This window comes from Triticum aestivum, chromosome 6A, assembly GCF_018294505.1.
Source record: "Triticum aestivum cultivar Chinese Spring chromosome 6A, IWGSC CS RefSeq v2.1, whole genome shotgun sequence".
Taxonomy (NCBI): domain Eukaryota; kingdom Viridiplantae; phylum Streptophyta; class Magnoliopsida; order Poales; family Poaceae; genus Triticum; species Triticum aestivum.
In genome coordinates, this window is record NC_057809.1 from 69,154,310 (window position 1) to 69,180,659 (window position 26,350).

The following is a 26,350-nucleotide window of genomic DNA, read 5'->3' on the forward strand; positions in this document are numbered from 1 at the left end:
AGCACCCGGCGCACGCCTTGTACTCGTTCTCACCTCTGAGTCCGGCCTTGGAGCCTGGCTTCTGGAGGCGCGATTGGTAGCCTCTCCGGTTATGTCCGGCGAGCGCTCTTTTTCCTGAAAAGAAGGCATAGGCGTTAATTTGTCTCTGTAAATAATATCTTGCAATAAAGACGGCATGCCATACTGCTGCGCCGGTGCCTCAATCCGGACTGCGGATCTCTTCAGCCCACCTGGCCTAGCGGCCCCTTGTTGGCTAGTTGCCACAGGTTCGGCCTTCTGCCCGAGGACCTCCCCTGCAAAACACGGCTGTTATACGGCAATAAAAAAAGAGCACAAGGACGGATCCCTTTTTAAGTGCTGGGACTTCGGTCTCAGTCACCTGTGAGGCTGGAACTAGCCCAGGATAATCGGCCGTAATGGCCACCAAGGTATTGTCATTACTCCCTTGGTAAAATACCCCGTCGATTAGCTCCACGGATATATCCGGATCCTCCTGGGAGGCCGGGTCAAGGGACCGTCCAGGGTCCTCGGGCTGTGGAAGAGGGTTGTTTATCTCCTTTACTGCCTGGCGCAACTCCTGCAATGAAATCGCTAGAATGAATACTTAAACTACGGGAATACGAAACAGATGGGCAAGAAAAAGTCTCCGCTTACCCAGCTCGGAGGATTGTACATAGAGAATCCGCCCTGCGGGGTGACACGGAGGAATTCCTCCTCTTCTCCCTTGTACAAAGTGGACAAGATCTTTATTAGGTCAGCAGCCGATCCCGGCCCTTTGCGGCCATGGCGGGTGGCGTCGTCCTCCCTGTTGAAATCCCACATGGGGTGGCCTCTATACTGGAGCGGCTGCACCCCCCGCATAATGCATATAGCCATGACCTCGATCATGGTCAATCCGGATCAAGCTAAAGAACTTATCCGGCTCATCAGATAAAGAATGTCCCTGTTGTCTTCCTCTAGGGAGCTCCGTGGACGCCAGCTCCGGCGCTTCTTCAAAGGGGCGTTGCCGAACTCGGGAAGGACGATCTGAATAGGGTCCGGAACCGTGACATCTTCTATATAAAACCATTCTAAAGGCCAGTCTTTGGACGTCTTCTTCGGGGTCCCGGACAGGTATCCGGTCCCGGCAATACGCCACGCTTTGGCTCCACCCACTTGATATATTGATCCCTTCTTAGAACGGGGCACAAGGCAGAACAGCTTCTTCCACATAGTGAAATGAGCCTCACAGCCCAAAAATAACTCACAGAGGGCTACGAATCCCGCGATATGCAGCAGGGAGGCAGACGTAAGGTTGTGCAGCTGGAGGCCATAGAACTCCAGAAGCCCTCGGAAAAACGGATGAATTGGGAATCCGAGCCCTCTTACCAGATAAGGGATAAGACATGCCCGCTCTCCCTTGGAGGGATTGGGACGGCTCTCCGCTTGCTCTCAGCCATTGTAGGTGGCAAGCCCGGCTCGAACCAGGACCAGGTACGTTGGGGGAAGAAATCCCTTAGACTGAAGCATCACCAATTTGCTGTGGGGATGGAACATCTCTCCCAATCTCCAGGCTTGGAGCTAGGGGTACGAGAGGAGGAGCTGCGTCGACCGGCCATGGTGGAATGGATCTCTATCGGGTGCACTCCGATGAAGACTCGGCAAGGGAGGATGATGTGATTTGGATATGAATCCTCGTCTTTTTAAATAGGACGCTCATTTACATAGCTAGGGGGTAAATGTGAAAACACCCTGGCTCTTCACATTCGCTCGACACATGGAAGGTGGCCATTATTGGGTGTAGAAGCCGAGGAGTACAAACCGTCACAAGGGATCGGACAATATTTTGACAGGTACACAGAATTTGGAGAAGAACGCGCCTTGCAATGCCGAAGATAATGCTGCGCGCCAGACTCATCGTTATTGAAGCCTGGTTCGGGGGCTACTGAGGGAGTCCTAGATTAGGGGGTCTCCGGATAGCCGGACTATCTCTGCTAGCCGGGCTGTTAGACTATGAAGATACAAGATTGAAGACTTTGTCTCGTGTCCGGATGGGACCCTACTTGGCGTGGAAGGCAAGCTAGGAAATACATATATGGATATATCCTCCTTTGTAACCGACCTTGTGTAACCCTAACCCTCTCTGGTGTCTATATAAACCGAAGGGTTTTAGTCCGTAGGACAACAATCACAACATACAATCATACCATAGGCTAGCTTCTAGGGTTTAGCCTCTATGATCTCGTGGTAGATCTACTCTTGTACTACACATATCTTCAATATTAATCAAGCAGGACGTAGGGTTTTACCTCCATCAAGAGGGCCCGAACCTGGGTAAAACATCGTGTCCCCTGCCTCCTGTTACCATCCGGTCTAGACGCACAGTTCGGGACCCCCTACCCGAGATCCGCCGGTTTTGACATCGACAGTGAGTTCTATACATCCGGTAGGATATTTATTTCCCCCAGCTTAACCATGTGCGGGGTCTGAGCTCCATGCCTTTGACAGGACTGGGTGGAGACGTCGGCGCAGATTAACTGTCCGGCCCCTCTACCCGAAGACACTACGGACGCTCTCCTGACAGAGATGCTGACTTCGGCTCCTTACAAGGTGCCGGAGAAGACCAAGAAGGCCAAGGGAACCCGAAAGTGTTCCCGACGCCAGGGTTTATTGGACTTATCGTCCGATAACTCCGCGATGCACTCCTCCCCCGAAGACCAGGAGGAAGATGAAGATGTTCCCCCTCCAGTCGGGGGAGACAAGAAAAGGAAGGCCGCCCCTACTGGGGGGTGAAGGGTCCAAGAAGGGAAGGACTCTCCTTCCGGACTACTCCACCATCGCCGCCGAAGGCGAAGACGAGTGGTTGCTCAGGGCCAAGCCCCTGGCAAAGTCGTAAGTATTCGGATACCAGAGTAACTCATAGCATTCCTTTGTCGCACTGCTTCTCCTAATGCCGAATTATGATTATGCAGACCGCCACGAGCCTGTATCGACGTATCGTCGGACGGCTCCCTGGGCTCGTCGGATATGGATAACGATCCACTTCCGACCGCCACCTCCCCTTGCCCTGTGGACAACACCGAGGTATTGTCTCAAGAGGCACCGGGTCGAGGGGAGACAGTCCCGGAGGCACCTCAAGGTGACCTTCCGGACTCCGGGAGCAGAGGGAGCAAGGCTCTCGAGGGCTCCGAGTTCGGCCCTCAGCCGAACACCGCGCCGGAACCTCCAATTGTTCCGGACTCAGGCAGGCGGCCTCTTTCCAAAAGGGGCAAGACGCCTATGCCGGTGACCTCTGTCCAACTAGAGGCACCGGGCAATCTGCTGGGAGTGCTTCGCAGCGCTTCCATCGATGAAGAGCACCGCACTATTATGAGTGTGGTGGTCCAGAAGGTTCAGTCCTCCAAGAGCGGATTGACTGAAGCCTGTGCCAGCCTTCTAACAGGCTTTGAGGTAAGTTTTTGAAATATGGGAAAGATATTACCGCATAGATAGTAGCCCCTGATGCTCTGTTCGCTGTTCACAAAGAAAAGTCGAACAGAGGATCAAACAATATCGCAAGAGTCTAATATAAGTATGTCTATATGCGTATGCAGGCTTCACTGCTGGCCTCTACCGCACTGACTGCGGAGGTCGCCGCACTGAAGCAGGACCTTGAGGGGTCCAAGAAAGAGCTCGGCTTTGCCAAGAGGCAGCTCGAGGAGAACAAGGGTAAGTGATACCCTGTCTATAGATATGTATATATAAAAGAAGACGTGATTGCAAAATGACAGGATCATCGTATATTTGCCAGGGGCCACGACCGAGGTGGCGACCCTAAAGCAAGCGCTATCCGAGGCCAAATACAAAGCAACCAAGGAGCGCACCGAGCGGGAAAGGCAGGAGGCTTGGGTGGGCGAGGTGCAGCAAGAGCTCCACGTTCTCGTGACAAAGCATGAGGCGTTGGAGCTTGACTTGAAGACGCGAGAGTCCGAGCTTGTCGCGGCCCTCGAGAGCACAAACAATGCCAAGGCTGAAGCCCAGAAGGCCCTCCAGGAGATTGATGTGATGAAGAAGATAGCGGCGGGTAAGGCATTCTATATGCAAAGCAAGCATGTGAAAATAAATTACATGTTACTTACCCGAATCCGGAGCTCTCCAGGGTCATTCGCAGATTTGCCCCGCAGCGTGTCGGATGCCGCACAGTTTTACCAGGCCGAGGAGGGAAGCTCAACAGAGAATCTGTTCTGGTCTCAGTATACTGGGACCGAACACCCGATGCCTCTGAACGACCAGCTGAAGCAACTGGTCGAGCTACACAAGGCGCCCTAACAGGCCATGAAGGGCTTTATAGTCCGGCTGTGGCCTGGCAACGCCCTTCCCAATAGCTACTTCGGCCTAGTGAGGCGGCTTGTGGATGCCTACCCACGATTGGAAGTCATCAAGCGGTCTGTCTGCATTGAAGGTGCATGCCGGGCTTTCGCCCGTATGAAGGTGCAATGGGCCAAGATGGACGCCGTGAAGTTGGTGAAGGAAGGGCCGCCGGAGGGCAAGGAGCATCGCCACCCTGAGATGTACTATGAGGGTGTCCTGAAGGGTGCTCGTCTCATAGCGAATGAGTGTACAAAAGATATAATATTCGAGTAAACTTGCTCGTGTAATCCTGTAGTTATGAAAACTTGTTCATATGCGCTATGCAACACTTGTTTGAATTTAAAATATTACCTTCTGTTCGGATGTTTATCAAATCTGAGAGATGGCTAGTCATTGGCTTCTGCCCCCATGCCACGAGTGCTGGGGTGTTCGGGATAAACCTGAGCACTCTTGTTCCCATTTTTGGGTCCTTCGAGGGAGGTGCTCAGCACAACGAACAAGGCAATTAGACTATAATGCGTTATCACTCTCACTTAGCCATAGAATTCTATAATTTTAAATTTTGGCGAAGCCCCTAGTATTCGGAAGGCCGAATCTGGGGCGTGATACACGCCTTAAGACGGATAGGGCCGACTCCTCTCTCTAAGCGGCATAAGTCTTTAAGGACTTGAAAACCTCTTGAACAGCGACCAGTCTCTCGCCTTATCATGACAGTCAGTTTTAGCTTTCTCTACTGAGGTGCTTAGCCCAGCTGAACCGGGGCACGACCGCAGTAGTTCTCCCAGTGCTACCTTAGCAGATATAGCGGAACGTAAGGTACCAAAACATGGGAGCCAGGCAAACCCAACTATTGACCAAAGACATGGTTCGGAGCTGATGCATATAATGCTATAAGTTCGGGGTGCCGCACTTGTGAAAGTGTTCGGACTTCTCACACCATATTGTGGGGTACTTAAGCCCCTGGTGTATTGGCCATACCAAAGTGTACGGTTGCAAGGTGTCATTAATGAACACATATATATAAAAAGAATGCAATAATAGTCTTAATGCTATGCATTGTTTATTCAAAAAGGTGCGTTAAAGCAGAATGATACATGTAGTGCAATAAGCAAAAAGTAGGACTATGTCTCCTCCAAGGGCAAGCTGAGGAATAATATTAAAGCAAGTATTTCACTCGTTATCGTAATCCACCTGGGAGTTCCGTGGTGTGGTGTAGCTTTCTGCCTCCTTGGTTGTTGCATCATATGTTCGGCAATCATGCTGCCGGACCGGGTTTCCAGAGATTAAAGTCCTGAAAAGAAAATAACAAAACGGGAAGCCCCTGGTGCGGTTTAAGCCGTGTCTTGGGGCCTGCCGTAGTCATGCCCCCCTCCTTGCCTGTGCCCATGGTATTTTCAATGCGTAATTATGTACGCGTGGCATGAGTTTCGCCGTTTGGCTTGGGCCGGGTGGGGGCCGCATTGCTATGCGAGCTTGGAACGTACCACGCGGTCCTGTTGCCGATTACTTCGGGCGCGCTTGAAGGTGTTCGGGTCCTTAAACGCCGAACTAGTGGATTGCCTTAAGAGGCTGCTTTGCGCTTCCGCTGCGAGGGCCATAGTGTGCTCCTCCGTTCGGAGAGAGCACTCTGTGTTTCCATTAACTGTAATGACCCCCTGAGGTCCTGGCATCTTGAGCTTGAGGTATGCATAATGCGATACCGCATTGAATCTCGCAAATGCGGTTCGCCCGAGCAGTGCATGATAACCACTATGGAACGGGACTATATCGAAGATAAACTCTTCGCTTCGGAAGTTCTCCGGGGATCCGAAGACCACTTCCAGTGTGACTGACCCTGTGCAATGGGCCTCTACACCTGGTATGACGCCTTTAAATGTCGTTTTCGTGGGTTTGATCCTTGAGGGGTCTATACCCATTTTGCGCACCGTGTCCTGGTAAAGCAGGTTCAGGCTGCTGCCGCCATCCATAAGGACTTGAGTGAGGTGAAATCCATAAGGACTCTGGCTGCTGAATTATGTGGCTCAAGTCATCGGCATCTGGTAGTCGCACATAAGTGCCCTGAAAGTTGTCGTGGAATGCGGCTTCCAGGTCTTCCCAGCACCCAATGGATTCTGCTGGCAAGCTGTTGAGCCAGTGTCGAGCTGGTCCTTTAAGCTTGAGTGGGAGGTATTTGATGGCGTGTAGATCGTCGCCACGGGCCATGTGGATATGAAGGAGATAATCCTCAATCCATACCGCAGGATCTGTCGTGCCATCGTATGATTCAATATTGACAGGTTTGAAACCCTCTGGGATTTGATGATCCATTACTTCATATGTGAAGCATAATGGGTGTGTGGCGCCTCTGTACTGGGCTATATCATGACGCAGCTTGAATGAGTTTTGTCTATTGTGTTCGGCCCGGCCGGATTTACTTTTACTGTATCCGGTGTGATGGTTATCGTCTCTGTCGTGGGGCGCCCACGTGATCCGTAGATCGATCTTGTTTGCCTTGCTTTGTCCTCCAGTACGTCTCGCAGGTCTGGCGTATTTCCCCATGCCTTTTTATTTGAATGGCGTCGGGGTGCAGGCTGAGCTTTTGGCTGGAATGCCTCTCTATCGCGGCCATGAGGTGGCCGATTAGCCGCGTCATACACTTCTTCCTCCAGTCGGGGTAGCAACCTGCATTTTGGGTAACTCTTGGAGGGGCATTCGAGTTTATATTCCTCGGCCGCCAGGACTTCAGTCCATCTGTCAGCTAGCAGATCTTGATCAGCTTGAAGCTGCTGCTGCTTTTTCTTAAGGCTATTTGCCGTGGCTATAAGCCGGTGCTTGAAGCGCTCTTGTTCGACAGGATCCTCTGGCATGACGAATTCGTCATCGTCGAGGCTTTCCTCGTCTTCGGAGGGAGGCATGTAATTGTCATCCTCCTCCTTTTCATCTGCCGCTCTCTCAGGAGGGCTGGCCTCTCCATCCTCCTGTCCCAGATCATGCTGGAGGGGATTGTTGCCATCTTCGGCACTATTCGTAGTGTTATTATCTCCTATGCCGGTATCACCGCTTTTGCTTTGGCGGGACTTAGAGCGGCGCCGCTAACATTGGCGCTTGGGTTGCTTCTTGGAGGGGTCATCCTCCATTGTCTCGTCGCCATTGCCTTCTTTGGGTGTGTCCACCATGTATATATCGTATGATGAGGTGGCTGTCCAGTGCCCTGTGGGCAGTGGTTCCTCTTCGTCTCCCGCATCGTCGTCCATACCGTCGATGTTTTCAGAGTCAAAGTCGAGCATGTCGGTTAAGTCATCGACAGTGGCTACTAAGTGGGTGGTGGGTGGGCAGCGAATTTCTTCGTCATCCGCATCCCAATCCTGCCGGACATAGTTCGGCCAGGACCCTCCTGACAAGGAGAGAGACCTTAATGAGTTCAGTATGTCGCCAAAGGCGAGTGCTGAAAAATATCCGCGGAGGTAAACTCCATGATCGGCGCCCAATCGGATTCGCTAGGAACGGGCGCAGGCGGTTCGGAGTCCGTGGCCGGAGAAGGATCCGGCAGTCTGACAACACGGCTCTCATGCAGGGTAAGGTCGATGTTCGACTCGATCGCCGCTGAGGGTAAGGCCTCCGTGGCGGGGTCCATCCACCCGTCCATGGACGGCGCAACTGACTCCGAATTGAGGGTCGGAGCGGCTGCCTGTGCGATCTCCTGAACACTGTCTGATGGTAGAGCTAAATCGTACTCATCATGACCGTGTGACGCACAAGGCAGAGGCTCGAATCCGTCGAAGATCAAGTCTCTGCGGATATCGGTCGTGTAGTTTGAGCTACCAAACCTGACCTGGTGGCCAGGGGCGTAACTTTCGATCTGCTCCAGATGGCCAAGCGAGTTGGCCCGCAGTGCGAAGCCGCCAAACACAAAGATCTGTCTGGGGAGAAAAGTCTCACCTTGGACTGCATCGCTATTGATGATCGTAGGAGCCATCAAGCCTAACGGCGACGACATAGAGGAACTCTCAATTAAAGCACCAATGTCGGTGTCAAAACCGGCGGATCTCGGGTAGGGGTCCCGAACTGTGCGTCTAAGGCGGATGGTAACAGGAGGCAGGGGACACGATGTTTTACCCAGGTTCGGGCCCTCTTGATGGAGGTAAAACCCTACGTCCTGCTTGATTAATATTGAAGATATGTGTAGTACAAGAGTAGATCTACCACGAGATCAGAGAGGCTAAACCCTAGAAGCTAGCCTATGGTATGATTGTATCTTGTCCTACGGACTAAAACCCTCCGGTTTATATAGACACCAGAGAGGGTTAGGGTTACACAAGGTCGGTTACAAAGGAGGAGATATCCATATCTGTACTGCCTAGCTTGCCTTCCACGCCAAGTAGAGTCCCATCCGGACACGAGACAAAGTCTTCAATCTTGTATCTTCATAGTCCAACAGTTCGGCCAAAGGATATAGTCCGGCTGTCCGGAGACCCCCTAATCCAGGACTCCCTCAGCTGTGTTTATACTTTTGCCTGAAAGTATTATGATGCCTCCTGTGCGGCTGTTTATGTATATATGTATATAACCTGAAAGTTTGCAGTCGTCGGCTTCAGCCCCCACGCATATAATGCGAGGGTGTTTGCAGAAAACGCGTATTCACACTTGATCCAACGTCTTGGTCCATTAAGGAGGTGGTAGCGCAGCGAACGAGGCAATCAGACTATATTGCTTTAACACTTTCACTTAGCCATAGGAGTTTGACGGTGGGGCTACTATATAGCCCCTGGTACCTCCGCGCTCGTCCGAATACGATGCGCGTACGTACATGACCGGGAAACGGCCCTTCGTTAATGCGGAGGAATCCCGAAGATTCCGCTAAGTCATCGAGTGGTTGACCAGTCTTGCGCTTTATCATGACAGTCAGTTTTCGGCTTTCTCTACTAAGGTGCTCATCCGGATGAACCAGGGCACAATCGTAGTAGTTCTCCCGGTGCCGCCTTAGCCGATAGAGCGAAACATAAGGTAGCAAAACACGGGAGCCGGGCAAACCCAACATTTGAGCAAAGACATGATTCGGAGTTGATGCATATAAGGCCAAACTCGCGACGCCGAACACTCCCTAAGGTATTCGGTCTTTATAACATCCGGGCTGAACAATGCCCTTAAAAATAAACCCCGAGTGTCCAGGTACGTGCAATATTCTAACATGGCGAAATGCCAACAACGTCAGCATCCTTCTCGGTTGTAGTAAGTATCCGGAGGATGTGAACAACAAGAGATAGTAAAAAAGGTTTACGCAGGGTCTTAATCTGAAAAGAAACCTTTGAGCAGGTCCCTGTTGCACGTCTGCGCCTGTGTCTCCGTTGTGCCATGTCCTGGACGGGTGCAGCACGATTGTCATCTGTAAAAGAGAAAAACTTAGGTGAAAGTTGTCGTGCCAAATTTTTTTTGGTTATTTTCGATAAACCATTAAAATCCAAGATAAGTCAGGTTGAGCCGAACTAGCCCTGATTACACGTGGGAAGCCCCTGGTACTGTCTATGAGGGTTTAACCATCAAATCAATCTCAGGTATATCTAGTGATGCGCCGGACTCGTCTAACCGTGTCTGTGGTCTTGACGACCTGTCATTTTATTCTGGTTGGTGAGGCCGTCTAGTGCTCGGCTGTTAAAGCCGCCGCATGTTTTTCCGCGCGTAGAGAGCGCTCAATATTTCCACTAACTATGATGGTGCCCCATGGACCAGGCATCTTAAGCTTAAGAGAAGTGTAATGCAGTACTGCATTAAAACGAGCGAAATCCGCTCTTCCGATTAGTGCTTGATAGCCGCTTCGGAATGGAGCGATGTCGAAGGTTAACTTTTCACTTCGGAAGTTGTCGGAAGAACCGAATACAACCTCTAGTAATAGAGAGCCCGTACAGCGGGCCTCTCGGCCTGGTATTACTCCCTTGAAGGTAGTATTATTGTGGCTTATTTTTGTCGGGTCTATCCCCATTTTGCGGACTGTGTCCTGATATATCAGATTTAGACCACTGCCGCCGTCCATAAGGACTCGTGTGAGATGGTATCTGTTTATTATTGGGTCTAACACCAAGGCATCCAATCCTTCATGTCGGATGCTAGTCAGGTGATCCCTACGATTAAAAGTGATCGGGCAGGCCAACCAGGGGTTGAACTTAGGGGGTGACGGGCTCTATGGCGCGTATGTCTCGAAGTGCATGTTTGCTTCTCCTCTTCGTCACGTGGATCATGTTTACTGTTTTAACCACTGGCGGGAACTTTTTATGTTCTCCAGTGCTTTGCTGGCGAGGTTCGTCCTTGTCTTCGCTTGGTGTCTCCCTTCCCTTGTGTTCGGCGTTTAGCTTACCGGCCTGCTTGAAGACCCAACATTCTCTGTGGGTGTGGTTTGCAGGTTTATCGGGGGTGCCATGAATCTGACATAGTGTGTCTAGAATCTTGTTTAGGCTGGACGGTCCATCTCTGCTGCCTTTGAAAGGCTTTTTCCGCTGACCTGGTCGAGAGCCCCTGAATCCGGCGATTACCGTCGTATTATCTGGGCTATCTTCTTTATTTCGGCGCTTGTTTTTACTGCGTCGTGGTTTTCCATTGACATCCCTGACTTCGGATGTGCTTGGATCGCTGGTGCTACTGCGGGCTAACCAGCTATCTTCACCTGCGCAAAAGTGGGTGATGAGGCTTGTCAGGGCTGCCATTGTTCTCGGTCTTTCTTGGCCGAGGTGTCTGGTGAGCCATTCGTCTCGGATGCTGTGCTTGAAAGTTGCTAAGGCTTCGGCGTCCGGGCAGTCGACGATTTGGTTCTTCTTAGTGAGAAACCTGTTCCAAAGCTTTCGGGCTGACTCTCCAGGCTGTTGAATTATATGACTTAAATCATCTGCATCCGGAGGTCGGACATAGGTCCCTTGAAAATTAGCCCGAAAAGCATCCTCGAGCTCCTCCCAACTTCCAATTGAATTTTTAGGGAGGCTTTTCAGCCAGTGCCGAGCTGGTCCTTTAAGCTTGAGGGGCAAGTACTTGATGGCGTGGAGATCGTCTCCGCAGGCCATATGGATATGGAGGATAAAGTCCTCAATCCAGACCCCAGGGTTTGTGGTCCCGCCGTACGCCTCTATGTTCACTGGTTTGAATCCTTCTGGAAATTCATGGTCCAGCAGCTCATCGGTGAAACATAGGGGGTGTGGGGCACCCCTGTATTTGGATGTATCATGGCGTTCGGACGGTTGTAGTATTCAGTTTTGATTTTGTGCCGGAGCGCGCTTCCTAGATCCATAGATGGATCTGGTCGTACTGGATTTTTGGTGCAAGTCTTCACGTAGATCGTGTGTTGACTTATGTGCGGTCTTATTAGCCGCTCTATCGTGGCCACAAGGTGGTTGATCCGGCCGGTTGGCCGTTTTATTTTTTCGGCTGTGTGGGCTCTAAGGCCTCATCGTCGAATTCAGGTAATAGCTTCCGCTTTGGATAGCTCTTTGTGTGGTAGCTTCCACCGTACTTTTCTTCGCTGTCGAGCACTTTGTTCCACCTGCTGCTGAGCGTATTTTGTGCGGCCTTAAGCCTTTGCTTCTGCTTCTTCAGGCTCCTCGTTGTGGCAATAAGCCTTCTGCGGAGGTTCTCTTGTTCCAAGTGCGTTTCCGGGATGATGTGTGCATCTTCGTCTGGACTGTTTTCCTCCCCCGAGGGGGTTTGATGAGGTTTATCCTCGGCGTCGCCGTGTTCGAACATCGGATCCGTACTATGTTTGCCGTTTGCAGTTTCATTGTGCTCCGCTGCTGGGTCGATGTGGTCGTCATTTCCTTTGGAGTCGACTGGAGTGTTTTTTTCTCTTGCGCTATTATCGTTGTTTTTGCTATGGCGGGACTTAGAGTGGTGCCGCTGACGTCGGCGCTTGGGTTGCTTCTTGGAGGGGCCATCCCCCGCTGTCTCGTCGCCATTGCCTTCTTTGGGGGTGTCCACCATGTATATAGCATATGATGAGGTGGAGGTCCAGCGCCCTGTGGGCGGTGGTTCCCGTTTGGCTCCTGCATCGTCGTCCATACCGTCGATGTCTTCGGAGTCGAAGTCGAGCATGTCGGTTAAATCATCGACAATGGCTACTAAGTGGGTGGTGGGTGGGGAGCGAATTTCTTCATCGTCCGCATCCCATCCTAGCCGGACATAGTTTGGCCAAGGTTCTCCTGACAAGGAGAGAGACCTTAACAAATTTAGCATGTCGCTGAAAGGTGAGTGCTGAAAGATATCCGCGCAGGTGAACTCCATGATCGGCACCCAATCGGATTCGATAGGCACGGACACAGGAGGCTCGGAGTCCGTGGCCGGAGACAAATACAATGGTTCGGTAACACGACTCTCGTAAGGGGTGAAGTCAGTATCCGGCTCTATCGCCACTGAGAGTGCGGCCTCCATGGCGGGGTCCATCCACCCGTCCTTGGATGGCGAAATTTGCTTCGGATTGAAGGCCGGAGTAGTTGCAGGTGTGATCTCCCGAACACTGTCCGACGGCAGAGCTAAATCATGCCCGTCGTGATCGTGCGGCGCACCTGACATGGGCTCGAATCCGTCGAAGATCAAGTCTCCGCAGATGTCGGCGATGTAGTTTAAATTTCCAAACCTGACCTGATGGCCAGGGGCGTAGCTCTCGATCTGCTCTAGATGGCCAAGCAAGTTGGCCCGTAGTGCGAAGCCGCCAAATACAAAGATCTGTCCGGGGAGGAAAACCTCGCCCAGGAACGCATCGTTATCGATGATCGAAGGAGCCATCAAGCCTTATGGTGACGGCACGGTGGAACTCTCAATGAAAGCACCAATGTCGGTGTCAAAACCGGCGGATCTCGGGTAAGGGGTCCCGAACTGTGCGTCTAAGGCGGATGGTAATAGGAGGCAGGGGACACGATGTTTACCCAGGTTCGGGCCCTCTCGATGGAGGTAATACCCTATGTCCTGCTTGATTGATCTTGATGATATGAGTATTACAAGAGTTGATCTACCACGAGATCGAAGAGGCTAAACCCTAGAAGCTAGCCTATGGTATGATTATATGTTGTCCTACGGACTAAACCCTCCGGTTTATATAGACACCGGAGGGGGCTAGGGTTACACAAAGTCGGTTACAAGGGAGGAGATCTACATATCCGTATTGTCAAGCTTGCCTTTCACGCCAAGGAGAGTCCCATCCAGACACGGGACAAAGTCTTCAATCTTGTATCTTCATAGTCCAACAGTCCGGCCAAAGGATATAGTTCGGCTGTCTGGAGACCCCCTAATCCAGGACTCCCTCAATAGGCAAGGCCTCAACCTCAACTATACACAACTAGGAGATGAGCCATAATATACAAAATACATGCAACACAATATATACTCAACAAGTCTTTCTCTGAATCTTGTTCTTGCTCTTCGATTTGCAGGAGAGCAGCAGTGCTAGTACTCTCACAAACAAAATCAATGCAAAAGAGGAGGCCCTGGACATGATGGCCAGTAGGTGAAGAGGCCTAACCTCTCGATCGGCATCCCAAGTTCCTAACACCGAGCACCAAGCACCATGTCCTCACACCGACACCATGTCATGGTACAGTGGTACACCGAGCTACTGCCTAAAGGGCCGAATTGGAACGGGATCGGCGAGAGATCGCCTCGATGCACTTGGAGAATAGGGAGTGGGAGGCCTCGGGTCACGGATGGAGTCATCGTGGAGTAAGTCGAGGCTCGAAGTGGCGGGGCTCCTCAGGTCGTTGAGGTGGATATGGAGTCCGGCGTGGATATAGCCGCCGCAGAAAGGCGGGGTTTGGTCGTGGGCGTCACCGGCGAGGAGGGCCAGAGGAAGCCGCGGACGATTGTGACGAGATAGGGAGACCTGTCGCAGCTGAACGGCGATGAGGATTATGGCCCCCTCGCGTTGTCCCTCCACCGCCTCCCAGCCATGGTCCTCCTACACTTCCCCTCCATGGCCGCCCAAGGACGCGCATGCCACCCTCCACAGCAGTCGCTCCGTTGTCCTTCACCCCGCTGTCCGGAGAAGCAACATCAGCTATGGGTGGGAAGGGGAGGAGCAGAGCGCACCATGGGAAGGAAGGGAAGGAGAGAGGCGACACAATGGGGAGGGAGGGGAAGAGTAGGGAAGCGCCATGGGGAGGAAGGAAGGAGAGGGGCGGCGCGGCGCCGAGGACTGGTCTAGAAAAACGACTGTGTCGCGTAGCGAGTCTTCCAGACCAAGTAGCACCTCCAGGTGAAATCATGAGGACGGGAGCGAGATCGAGGGGTCAGGAGCCAGCCGCAAGTTCTCTTCAAAAGGTGCGTGTGCATTTTTAAGATTTTAGGAATAATATATGTGAGAGATTTTCTGAGCGATTTGTAGGTGTTGGGTCGCGCTAACTGCCACACGTGTGGCAGGAAGGGAGACGCATCACACGTCTCTAATGTAAACAGATTGCCACGTCATCGCATGCATGCATGTAGGAATCTTTTTGGATTTTCAGTTTTTAAAATGTTTTATCTCTTAAACGAAAAATCCGATTGAAAATCCGTTTTCACCATTAAATCCCTCACGATGAGATCTTCAAAATTAGATCCCATGTTGATATGTTTTGATAAAAAAAATTAGATTAAAAGTTGCCATGATGTTTATACTAAAGTTGCCATGATATTTTCAGCTATTTTCTTCTACATTTAAATGTAAATTTTGACATTTATAAAACGGGGAATTAAGAAACTAGACTTGCCATGAACCATAAATTAAAATTGCCATGATACATGCACGTAAAATTGTCATGGTTCATACAAAAAATAATTTTCATGGTCAAAGTACTGGAGTTGCCATCATCAAAATACTAAAATTGCCATGATCTACAAACTAAAATTGCCACATGGCAACTTTAGTTTAAGCCCTATGACAACTCCAGTGTAAACATAGTGGCAACTTCTGGCAAAAAAAAATTCGTCGAAACATATCAACATGGGGTCTAGTTTTGAAGATCTCGTCGAGACGGATTTAATGGTGAAAACGGATTTTTAGTTCGCTTTTTTATTTAGGAGATACAACATTTTTAAGCCGAAAACTAATTTTTTTTTGCTGATGTCATCTATTCATACGTGGCAAAATGAGTGGTGATGGAGGCGTGTGGGCGATGTGCAAACACCCACACGTGTGGGCGTTAATATTTCCGGTTTTTTTTGGTAAAAACACATAGGGTTCAGCCTCCCCAGTACACTTTCAACATGGGCCTTCTCAAAATTGCCACTTTTAAGATTGGTTTCGTAAAAATGGAAACACATGGGGTTCGGCCTTCCCAGTACACTTTCAACATGGGCCTTCTCAAAATTGCCACTTTTAAGATTGGTTTCGTAAAAATGGCACTCAGTTGGTGTCAACTTTGATTACCATGCCATTTTTCTTTGTTCTTGCTTTTCTTTTTCTTTTCTCCATTTCATGCACTAAAAGGACCAAACTACCCCTGAATCTTTCAATCATATCTGATGCGTGCGTAGACTGGTAGGGTCGATCGGATTGCTGCGAGGTACTCATCCTTGTCGTTATAGTTCTCGCCGCCGTAGCTCGTTGATGCATATGCGAGCCAACGAAGCTCAACACCCTAGCTTGCCCACAGCTGCACAAGCAACAACATCTCGTTGCCCGTGCTCGTCGCCCTAGCTTGTCCACGCATGCGCGAGCAACCGCAAGTCGCCGCCGATGCTCGCCCATGTCTGCACGTGCCCACGTCGTTGGCCCTCGCCTAGATGATGTCTGCACCAACAAACGCAGCTCCTCGCAACCGTTCGCCGATGCCTGCAAGCGCGTATGGCAGCTCGTCCTCGGCTGGTTGATGCCTGCGCGAGCCACCTCAACTCGTCTCGGGTGTTCGTGCCTGTCTACACGCGCCGCCGCAACTTGCCCTTGCCTCGCTGATGCGTATGCGAGCCACGGCAGCTCACAGCCGAAGCTCTCCCACGCCCGTGCACGCTGGCGCAACCGCCCTTGCAGAAGGATTGTGTTTCATGTCCACACTGCGATACCGGGCAATGGGCAGCGTGAGCAGCAAGGAGATAAGCGGCACGTTCAGGAGATGAGGGCAGCGCCTGGCGATTGACGCAAGGAATCCAGGCAATCGGGGATTGGTCAAGCACGGGATTCTGAGCGGTCAGCACAAGACTCTCGTCGGCCTCAAGTGCTAATCATATGCCCAAGTACGCGTAGATATCATTAGGGGCAGGTTGGTCTTTTCTGGTGCTTATAAATAGAAAAAAGATAAATCAATAAAAAGAGAAAATGACATGATGATCAAGATGCACACGAGCTAGGTGCAACGATTACGAGTCGAACGACTAGTCTAGACTAGTCGCTCGACTAGTCTATGAGTCGCAAACTGGCTGTCGACTCGGTTTCTCGTGTAGACTACTTGTACGAGTCGAGCCAGTCATCGACTAGTCGACGACTAGTCCATACGAGTCGACATGTTCGAGTCGAACGATTCAAAAAACTGAGGGAGTATAAATACGATGCCTTATCCCGCGGGAGACCTAATCCTTTCTCTCCCCTCCTCACCTGGATGCACCGCCGGCTGCTGGACGCGCCCGTCGAGCCCTCCTCGCGCCGCCGGTCGCTGGACGCCCGCCGCCGCGGATCTGAAGCTCCACCATCGCCAGCCCCACGTCACGGATCTGAAGCTCCACCGTCACCTTCGTCTTGCGCCCCTCCTGCTCCTTCGTCTCGCGCCCCTCCTCACGCCGCCGGCCCCTCGTGCTCTTCTCCTCTTCAGGCAGGTGAGCCTCAGTGCTGCTCTGCCTCGCTACTGGACTGTTGGTGCTGCTCTGCCTTGCCCCTCCTTTCTCCTCCTCTTTCTTCTTGGCTTGCTGCTGTTGTTGCTCTGCTTCGCTACTGGACTGCTGGTGCTGCTCTGCTTGCTGTTGGTGCTGCTCTGCTCGCAGATAGACTGCTGGTGCTGCTGTGCTTGCTGCTAGTTGCTAGTGCTGCTCTGCCTCAGCGACTCCACTTTGCTTGTTTCAATTGTATATTGTACTTGTATACTTATATAGTGTAATACTACATACTACTAGTAGGTATTATTAGTTATGTACTGTAAGTTCAGTGCTACAGTATGATGTCGACTAGTCTCGCACTAGTCTAGACTAGTCTATGAGTCTCAACCTTGAAACGACTCATCGACTCTTCGACTTGTAAACGTTGGCTAGGTGGCATTTTTAGAGCGTGTTTGGTAACCCTCCACAACCTCAAACTCCACAACTCCACAACCCAAAACCAGCAACCAGCTTCTCGTTAAAAATCCTGAAGTTAGACATACGTTCGCCTCGACAGTTTCTACTTCCGGTCGCTAAAGCTGGCTGACAGCCAATTTACGTGACTGGCCCATTAGTGCTGCAGCCCATTTATGCCACTAGCACATGAAGGGATGAGGTAACGACGAGATGAGAGGAGGAAACAGAGTGAACTGGTATCTTGCAATTCATTTGGCGGTGGCATTACACTGTAACATTTGACAACTCCAGCTTTCCTATTTTAGTGGAGCGCTGATTTCCCAACTCCTCGACTCCTCACATTTTGTACTGAGAAAATAGCCAGCTTCTCTCCAGGAGTTTGACCGTTCGGTTCAACTCTGGACGTGGAGTCGGAGGAGCCAGGAGCTGGAGAGCTCCCGAACACACCCTTACAAAGATTGAAAATGGCAATTTTGAGAAGCCGCACGTCGAAAGTGGCAAATAGCCGATTTTGTGAGTACTCAAGTGCCCTCCAAACCCATCGGTCGCCCCCACCGCCATTTCCGTCCAAACACTTCGACCCCGAAAACCCTCGACGCCGCCGTCTCTAGCCATGGCGCTCTTCGCCGCCGCCGCCCGCCGCGCCGCCACATCCTCCCTCCCCCTGCTCCGTGCCTCCGTATCACACGGCGGCATTACCCTGCCCCGGGCTCTGGCCGGCGCCGCGGCGCGGCCGATGCCCTTCTCGTCGGCGACCGGGGTGAAGCCGAGCTCCGGTGACGATCTCCCCCCGCGTCATCAAGTCCGAGACCAACCTGGCCGAGCAATGCGACGACCACGACCCGGTGCGTTCCGCCGAGCCTTCCCCCCTCCGAACGCTATCTCGATCTACTGGTTTGGTGGCTTGCAGACCGAATCCCTCAGCCTGTGTAGTTTTAGTCAGATATATATTCTCAGAGCGAGCTAGTTGAGTGATCTGTCGCCATGAGGTTTCGATTGGGATTAACCTGCAGCGCTTGAATTGGAAACGCGATATGATATTGTCCGGGTTTATGTTTTTAACGACTGCAGTTTTTCTGCTCTAGTATTGCTCTGTTCTCCGTGGAGTTGCTGTTACTTATCGTGCGGCTTCTTAGGTTGTAATTTAGTGCAGTTTATGATCGATTTTCCCAGTTAAAAGTGTTGTTTTGTCTAGTGGCGATAAAGTTTGCACGCTTGCTGTGTCATACTATCTGTGGCCTGCTGTTAAAAATGATGATGTACTGTTAAGTTCTCTGGATAGTTTATGTATTGAACTGCGGTTCCACCCGTGTATACGCACTGGGTCGAGATTATGTGGGCAAGCAATCTTCTGTTTTGACCGTGTACTGATATTGTGCTGCTTTAAAGTATAGCGGCGCACATAGTGTTGAATGTCGAGTTTAAAGATTTACTCATTCCTTAAAATCGTCCTTGAGAAACCAAGCTGGGTTCTTGGCCAGGACGACAAGAATTCCGTGTCATCTTCACACGAGTCCTCGCCATCTGTGGATGAGTCTTCATCATCTTCAGTTAGGAATCAAGAAGACGAAGGCGAGAACCGCCCAAAAGAACACGGCCGTCGTCTGACGTGGTTCTACGAGATGGGTGATGACTCGAGCGTGAAATTCTCCTGCATCGTATATCCAGCATAGCACAAGATCGTCGTCAAAGCCTTAGCCCTGAGGCCGCCACCACCATTTGATCAGGAGTCGGATGAAGAGGTTGATTCTACTGAATCCGAAGAGGTTGATTCTACTGAATCCCCTGAGGTTGCTTTTAGTGAATCCGAAGAGGTTGTTGAGTTCAGGTAAGACTTAAGATGTAGCAGATTGAACCTAGCTAAGTAGTAATGTACTCTACTTGGTAATTTTAAATGAACTAGCAGAAACCTTGGATAAACCATGGATTAATGGCTCTTTTATTTTTCTCGTGCAGCAAGCTGGATGTGAAACTGCAGCTTGCACTGTACAAGCTTGTGAAGGCGCTGGGTTATGATACTCCCGGGGTCACAGAAGTGTTGCAGGAGCCCACGATGAGCAAAGACCGGCCCCGGCTTCTCTTCTGGGAGACCGAGCTGTGGGATTTCCTCAACAAAGATGCAATGGTACTTGTTTACTACCTATGTATTACAAATGTTGCTTTTAAGTTTTGGACAACTTATTGTTGAAAGCTTAGTTTATGGGGCTAACTTCACAAATTGTTCTGGCATGGTATCTAATTAATGAATTGGCATAGTTTAGTGTAAAATGGTGCACCCACGTTGTGGGAGGAAAAACATGACGGTTAGAAAATAATTGGGTTGCCTGGCCTATTTGGCACACTTTCCTAATTTCAAATTTACTGTGAACAAGTTCCTATTGATTTTAGGAGTGTTGGGTTGTTGTCCAGGACATCATCTAAATTTACTGGGAGCAAGTTTCCTGTTCATGTTAAAGTGTCGCGTTGTTGTTCAGAACCTCATTTTCCCCATCTAAAACAGGGTGCGTCCCGCCGAGCCCCCCATCCGAATCCTCATTAGTGTTGCTGTTGTCCATCTATCGTTGGCTTGCAGCCAGAATCCTTTTGTGATGTTCTCAGAGGGAGCTAATTGAGTGATCCATTGCCGTGAGGTGGCTGAGCTTTCGATTGGGATTACCCTGTAGTGGTAGAAATGGTGATGTATATGATACTCTCCATTCAAAAGTGTTTTTTTAGGGGAAAAGCTTCCCCTCAGCCGGCGGATCGCACACAAAGCGTCCGTCGCCTTGTACGCCCACCACGTGCTATGCTAGGCTGCAACCTTATCCCTTTGTCTCTGCCTTCAGCCGGCGGATCGCACAGTAAACAGTTCCCTCAACATGATCTTTGTTGCAAAAAAAAAAACAGCCACATGGTCTCTGTTGCGAAAAGTTTTGCAAACATTTTCGCAACATGATCTTTGTTGCGAAAACATTCCGCAACATGACCTTTGTTGCAAAAACATTCAGCAACATGACCTTTGTTGCAAAGGTTTCTGCAACATGACTTTTGTTCCAAACATTTCTGCAACAATAGCTCTGTTGCAATAATGAAGGTTGTCTGTCAGCCGCTTGATGGGGCGGGATCTTGCGGCTCGCGACCCGGCCGATCTTTCAAAAAGATCAGCCGGCAGACGTGTAGCACGGCCCTTTTTTAGGCAATTCAGGAATTGTGTTACTCTGGTCATGCCCATATCTTCCTGCTGCAGTTGACAGTGTAATTCGAAGTGCAGAGTAGTCTCCGGTAGTACGATCTGTACGTTCACCTAGCTAACTTTGGTCATGTTTTTTTTTATCTCAGTTCCTCACTGTACATGTTAACTGCAATTGTTCCCACGAGAACTCTGTACTCTTGTGTCTTTTGCTGCTGTTGTATGGCTCTGTCATGGACTCATGGTATTTATGTTCGGGTTGCTCTTACTTATTTTGCTGCTGCTTGAGGTTCTATTTCAGTAAAATTTGTGTGATATTCTTGGCTGGACTGATTTGTTTTCACAGTTAAGAACATCTTTTATCTTATCAATTGACAGCTTGCACGCTTGATGTACCAAACTATCTATGTACCGTTGTGTAAAATGATGCACTGTTAAATTTTCTGCATGTTTTTACTTTTTTCTGCGATGACAAGGGGTACTGGTTATTTTTCTGAACTTCTCCAGTCATGCACCGAGTCGAGTTTATGGTCCAAGTAATCCGTTTTTACCATGTGCTGATGATACTTCATTTTTTACATGCACGTGTTATATCATATTGCCTTCAAGTTTTACCCTACTTAGTGTTATCATATATTCCTTAAATCCTGCTGGAATCTTTAGATGTAGTAGGACAGAAGGAAGATGCTTTAGTTTTTTTACTGTGTGTGAAATGCAGTTGTTTTTTTCTAGTCGCGCAGAGTTATTGCAATTCAGTAATGTAATCTTCAAGGACATCTCAAGGATGTAGCATTTCAAGCAAGGATTTATTCATCCCTTAAATCCTGCTTGAGAAACCAAGCTGGGATCTTTAAGGGATTTCTTCATCCCTTAAATCCTGTGTGTGAAGTGCCATTGTTTTTTTTTTCTAGTCACGTAGTGTTATCGAGATTCAGTAATGTAATCTTGAAGGCCTTCTCAAAGGAGTATGAATTTTAGAGGGAAACATGTCAGTTGGAAAAAAATGAGTTGCATGTCCTATTTGTTTTGCAGTGAACACTAGTATTTTTTACTTTGAATATTACTGTGAGCAAGTTTTCTGTTCATTTTTGGAGGAGGTAATAGCATCCCAGGTACCCTAACTTGCACTCAATGTGATGATTTAGTCCCAAAGTTGCAAAACTTGACCAAACCATACCCCAACTTGCACCTCATGTGATGATTTAGTCCCAGGCCAATCACAGCTCGCCAATTGGCTGCCAAGTGGCTGGACCGGTCAGCACACGCAGTTTTGCAGAAAACCCCCTGCCGTCTCCAATTATCAACCCGCAGTCACCCCCACCTGAATTAAATCTGTCGACGGCGCCCCCACCGCCACCGCTGCGGACGCGGATGCCACGCTCGGCGAGCTCGCCTCCAACCTCTGACGCGTACGCCGACGCCGACGCCACGATGCGCTGCTCACGCAGCAGTTCCCGGTCCGCCCCAGATCCCAGGCCCATGCCCTCGACCGCGTCATGGCCATCAAGCTGTTGGAGGAGCACCTCATCCCGCGCTGCGTCGAGTGCCTCGCCAGTGGCAAGGCCCCCGTCCCTGGCAAGACCCCCGACTCCTCCACCTCCTAGCCGGACAGCAGCCCCGACAGGGACGACCCGGACCCAGTCGCGGCCGCCACCGAGGCCCTCGCCAAGGTCGACCTCTCCGACGACCCGGACACCACCGCCACCGCCAAGTCCGGCTCCAGCAAGCCCCGTCAGGCAGCCAGAGGCGGCGGCGGTGACGTGGGCAAGTCACTCGACTACCTGTACCGCGCGTGCAGGATCGCTCGCCGTGAAGCACATTGACATCGCCGTCTCCGTCCTCTCCCTCTTCATGGAGCCCAAGAAGCTCGCCAGCCTCGCCGAGTGACGCGTACGTGAGTCATCTTGCTCTGTTATGTTTCTAGCCATGGAGGATTTACTGCTAGTAGTGCGTAGTGGTTTGGATGAGTGATTTGGGTAGTCGTTTAGTTCAATAGAGGTTCAGATGAGAGATGAGCACTGTGTTCTGTACTTCTGATTGCATTATGTGGCACCGAATGGTTGTTGCCTAGCTTATCCAGTGCGACTTGAATGAATTTTGGTGCGAATTTGGTTGATCTTCTTGTTCTCTGTTCCGACTGTTTGTTCAACTTCTGTTGTTGCTTGTGCTAATTTTTTTCCTGCATGCATCAGTTACTGTTTAGATGGCTCAATTCACTTTCAGTTTTTACTCTGAATCATCCTATGCATATAAGGAATGTTGTTCAGTTGTTAGAATTCTGTTTGAAAAGCGTGAGCGTTTGATGATCAGGCACAGGACCGGATGCCACAAACTCACTGCAATGATCATTTCGTTCTTCTATTATGATATACTCCGCGCATATTTATGTGTTTTGTCAGTCCCCTGGAGGTCCTGCAGGCGGTGCTGGAGTTGCAGGAGGCGGTCGCGGTGTCCTGCGGGCTAAATTGCTAACTGAATGTCTTTGTCAGTCCCCTTTCGGTTATGGCTCATGAACTTAATTACAGTGTTCATCTTGTTTCTGTTCTGTTAAGGTGTGCATGATTGATCGACTGCATGTTCTGTTTTTGCACCGTGGATCATGTAGGACGAATGTCATTCAGATACAGGATCAGCCTTACTGAAACTCTTTGATATTCTCGCCTTTTCGGTTTTGACTGATGAACTCACCTCGGTTAAATTCTAGCTTATGACAGAAATGTTGGTAGCTGCGCTAAGCTTCAGGATTTTATCAGTACTTAGGATTGATCAACTACAGAACCTGACTAAAGTTACTTTAATTGTGTCCCATCAAACAGTTTTTGGAGAGTTGGTTGCTGGGCTAAGTTAGTTTCTGTTGGTTGCTAGGCAATTTCCTAGTTGTGTCTGATCAAGCAGTTTTCTAGAGTTGTGCAAATGCAACTTAATGTTGGTCAGGTTCTGTAGAATTATGCACTGATAAACTTGTCATCGTACATGGTCTTTATTTATCGTGTTACCACTCTCGTTTAAATGCATTTGTTTTTGGAGACAAGGCAGTGAAAGGAGGTGCAGAGTAACATGTTTCAGATTACATGCATGTTAAGTACACAAGCCCTACTTTGCATTTTGCCCAGCGACGTTGCCTCTATACCATGTTTTAAACTGCTAATTCTGCTGTATATGCCCTTCCTAGGGTCATTAATTTGTGAATCACAGAATATGAGTAGTGTTGTATTCGAGCTCTGAATTTCGTACAGTAGAGCACACACACATGACACATGTACAAGTAGAGTAATTCGTACCGTCGTGCTCATCTCGGTCGCCGATGCGGCCGGCGTCGCCCTCATCGGAGTCATCGTGGTGTACATATACTGGAAGCTGCGCGACCGGCGCGGGGACGACGACGACGAGGACGAGGAGGGGCGAGGGCTCTTCGCCTGCCCGTGCATGCATGCAAACACCTGCGGGGACTCGTCGGACAGGTCCGACGCGGGCGGTGGCGAGAAGAAACGCGGCAACGGTTCCGGGGGCGGAGGCGGCTGCGAGGACGGGGAGCTGGTGGCGATCGACAAGGGGTTCCGGATAGAGCTGGACGAGCTGCTGCGGTCGTCGGCGTACGTGCTGGGGAAGGGCGGGAAGGGGATCGTGTACAAGGTGGTGGTGTGGTGGTGGGCAACGGGACGACGCCGGTGGCCGTGCGGCGGCTGGGCGGCGGCACCGCGGCCCCAGAGCGGTACAAGGAGTTCGCGGCGGAGGCCGGCGCCGTCGGGCGCGTGCGGCACGCCAACGTGGTGCGGCTGCGCGCCTACTACTGGTCGCCCGACGAGAAGCTCGTCGTCACCGACTTCATCAACAACGGCAACCTCGCCTCCGCGCTGCGCGGTACGTAACATCCTCTTCTATACAATTCGTGCTCTTTTTTCCAACGGTTTGCTCTGCTCTGAAGAACAGAATGGGTTGATAATTGGAAACGGCAGGGGGGTTTCTGCAAAACTGCGTGTGCTGACCGGTCCAGCCACTTGGCAGCCAATTGGCGAGCTGTGATTGGCCTGGGACTAAATCATCACATGAGGTGCAAGTTGAGGTATGGTTTGGTCAAGTTTTGCAACTTTAGGACTAAATCATCACATTAGGTGCAAGTTAGGGTACCTGGGGTGCTATTACCTCTTTTTGAAGTGTCGACTTGTTGTTCAGAACCTTCTTTCCATGTTGAACAGACAGAGAAGGCCCCATCGATGTCCCCTTTCAAAATCACCGGCAAGGGGCTGGAGCTGATGTCCGAAGAGGAGTACCTCCGCGTCATCAATTCTGGGATCAAATACGCCGTGGAGTGCAACAACTGCAACCGGGTGCGTCCCGCCAAGCCCCCCCACCCCCCACCCCCCTTCTGAATCTTCACTTGTGTTGCTGTTGTCGATCTGTTGTTGGCTTGCAGCCCGGATCCTCTCGTGATGTTCTTGGATGGAGCTAATTGAGTGACCCGTCGCCGTGAGGTAGCTGAGGTTTCGATTAGGTTTGCCACGTAGCGGGTACAAATTGGAAATGGTGATTGATATTGATATTCTCCATTCAAAAGGGCGGATTTTTGTAGGTAGTCGAGGAATTTAGTTAGTCTGGTCACGCCCGTATCTTCCTGCTGCAATTGACAGTTTAAAGTGCTGCAGGGTAGTCACTGGCAGTATGATGTCTAGGTTTATCTAGCTAACTTAGGTTATGGTCCTTCTATTTCAGTTACCTCACAGGAATCGTTAACTGCAATTGTTACCATGGTCACAATAGAACTCACCTTCAGTGTAGATGACTGCAATTTCTGTAAACACTGGAGTATTTCCTACTTTCAATGTTAGTTACTGCGAGCAAGTTTCCTGTTGATTTCAGGAGTGCCAGTCAGACTTGCTGTTGAGAACCTAATCCTCTCCATGTTAAACAGGCTGACAAGAAAATCACAGGAGATGACGTGTATAGGTACATGAAGATGCGCGGGGTCACGTCCTTCTCCCCCAAGTTCCTGCAAGAGACCATACTCGACAAGCTCTAAGCGTAAGACAGGACAACAAATCTGCTTTGCACATCCTGTTCCGAGACCCCTACTACGAGCCTCTGAGCTATATATATGTTCGTGTATCGTAGCGCGATGTTATTAAAGTTTAGAACGGTTCCTAGAGAATACTTTGTTTAGTAGTAGTAGTAGTAGTAATGCTGGTTCGGAAGAAATAATTATGTATATGTTCTCCGTGAATGCATTTGTGGAGTAGGTTTGCTTTGCTATCTTGTACTAGTAACCTACCGGTTGACGTCATATGGTCACAATGGCTGTGTACACCCTTGTAAATAGGTCTTATATTTTGGTATGGAGGGCGTAGGTTATTAAGGGCATCTTCAATGCCAATCTGCAATTTCCTCGCATCCTTCCATGGACATAGGAGACCAGTTCATGGACATGAGTGTAGGAGGCCGCCAACCAACGCTGTCCGTATATATTTCAACCCACATTTTAACTAACTGGATGAAATTCATCCAAACCGGCCGATATTCATCAAAGTTTGGATAGAAAATGGCACAAATCATCCATACACAACATGCAACTTAAGTCTAGTAAAACAATGTCTGTAATTCGACTAGTTTCAGATGTCTAAGGTTTTCATCAACGGATCATGTCGTATCACACATACTCTCCTTCAGCTTCATCTA

The 26,350-nt window shown here is 50.2% G+C and overlaps 1 long non-coding RNA gene across 1 annotated transcript; it reads left to right on the forward strand.

Moving 5' to 3' along the window:
- The first annotated feature begins 18,021 nt into the window (after window positions 1-18,021).
- LOC123132091 (uncharacterized) lies at window positions 18,022-26,053 on the forward strand. Its single transcript, XR_006464503.1, has 6 exons — window positions 18,022-18,356; window positions 18,993-19,339; window positions 19,468-24,541; window positions 24,637-24,743; window positions 24,877-25,008; window positions 25,590-26,053. It is a non-coding gene; the product is annotated as an uncharacterized lncRNA (long non-coding RNA).
- Window positions 26,054-26,350: the final 297 nt, after the last annotated feature.